Source organism: Schistocerca piceifrons, chromosome 1 (assembly GCF_021461385.2).
Source record: "Schistocerca piceifrons isolate TAMUIC-IGC-003096 chromosome 1, iqSchPice1.1, whole genome shotgun sequence".
In the NCBI taxonomy this organism is placed as follows: Eukaryota; Metazoa; Arthropoda; class Insecta; order Orthoptera; family Acrididae; genus Schistocerca; species Schistocerca piceifrons.
In genome coordinates, this window is record NC_060138.1 from 91699697 (window position 1) to 91701568 (window position 1872).

At 47.8% G+C, this 1872-nt stretch overlaps 1 pseudogene; it reads right to left on the minus strand.

Annotated features, from left to right (window-relative positions):
• Positions 1-416: 416 nt before the first annotated feature.
• LOC124722370 lies at positions 417-534 on the minus strand (annotated as a pseudogene).
• Positions 535-1872: the final 1338 nt, after the last annotated feature.

Here is a 1872-nt window from a genome sequence, read left to right on the forward strand (position 1 = left end):
ACGCTTTCGCAGAAATGCTCCACACCTGCAATAACAAACCTACTAACTTTTGTAACATTACTTCAGCTGTTATTTGCGGTTCAAGAAGGCAACCACTGACTAAAGCAGTGAAACAAGCACACGCCTTGTATTTCGGGTGTCGAGTTGGAGGCCAAGATAAATCGTGGGCTCTACACGTGTGATGCATCTTTTCGTCTACATTGAATGCTTGAATGACTAACTGACTAACTCCACCCAAATAGGCCATGAAGGCCCAACGGAACCGTCCGACCGCCGCGTCACTGGATGCTGATATGGAGGGGCACGTGGTCAGCACACCGCTCTCCCGGCCGTATGTCAGTTTCCGAGACTGGAACCGCTACTCCTCAATCAAGTAGCTCCTCAGTTTGCCTCACAAGAGCTGAGTGCACCCTGCTTGCCAACAGCGCTCGGCAGGCCTGATGGTCACCCATCCAAGTGCTAGCCCTGCCCGACAGCGCTTAACTTCAGTGATCTGACGGGAACCGGTGTTACCATTGCGGCAAGGCCGTTGGCATTGAATGCTTGAATACATGGTAAAAATGTCTCCATGAAGCTTGGTGTGCCTGCCATTTGGCGTGAGCTCACAAGTCATTCGTCGGATTGCTATTTTTGTATGGTACCATCCTTGAGGAAAGGAGTCAATACTAAGAGAAAGTGGAAAATTTAATATCCTGACATTCCATCTGTTATTCTCCCTGCTGCTATTGGCGAAGGATTTCCTGTTCCTGTTCCCCTACATGTACCACAAGCAAGCAGTGACATTGATGGTGCTGAATGTGCTGAACCCATACATACAGCTGAAAAAGTGCAATCATTAGCCAGTGACACTGACCACTTACCCCACATTTATACCAACATCACCATCTGGAGAACCATACAAAATCATACAGTGTAAACTCAGTGATTTGATTAGTGATTTAGATTTTCCGAAGCGTACAGCCGAACTTTTGATATAATGATGGTAGCAGTCGAATCTCCTTGCTGACACACCGAACAACTCTGGTTCCTGAGTCGTGACAACACCGTTCATGGGGGACGGGAGAGCCGAAAATTGCAGGGATCCTGTGGACGACCTCATTCATGTTTATAATGTCGTGGGCTGCAACATGACCCTGAAGATTCACTTACTTTATTCCGTCATTGATGCGTTACCAGAGAACTGTGATTCAGTGATGGTGGCGAGCGGTTGCACCATGACATCTCTCTCATGGAACAGCGGTACACAAGATGGTAGATTCGAAAGAACAGGCACCAGGAATTCATATAATTGATTCGCCTCGATGGGCAGTGGATCCGCCTTCTTCAGTGCAGACACACAAGTATGTCTGACCTCCAGGCGGGTATCTCACAGCAGTGAGAGTGGAGGAAATGGACAGGAACTGCTGATAGGTGGCGCACGGTGAGAGTGCGGGGCAGCAGTGAGGCAGTTGCGATAGCACTGTGTCCTGGATGGCGCAGTGGCTAACGCATCTGCTTAAGAAGAAAGAGATTCCGGGTTTGAATCCCGATCCGGCACACATTTTTACTCGTCGCCGCTGATTCCGCGTAATGTCTCGATACAGTTCCCCACAGTCGTTTAATGAACAAAGTAAGAGCTTATGGACTATCAGACCAATTGTGTGATTGGACTGAAGAGTTCCTAGATAACAGAACGCAGCATGTCATTCTCAATGGAGAGAAGTCTACCGAAGTAGGAGTGATTTCAGGTGTGTCGCAAGGGAGTGTCGTAGGACCGTTGCTATTCACAATATACATAAATGACCTTGTGGATAACATCGGAAGTTCACTGAGGCTTTTTGCGGATGATGCTGTAGTTAATCGAGAGGTTGTAACAATGGAAAATTGTACTGA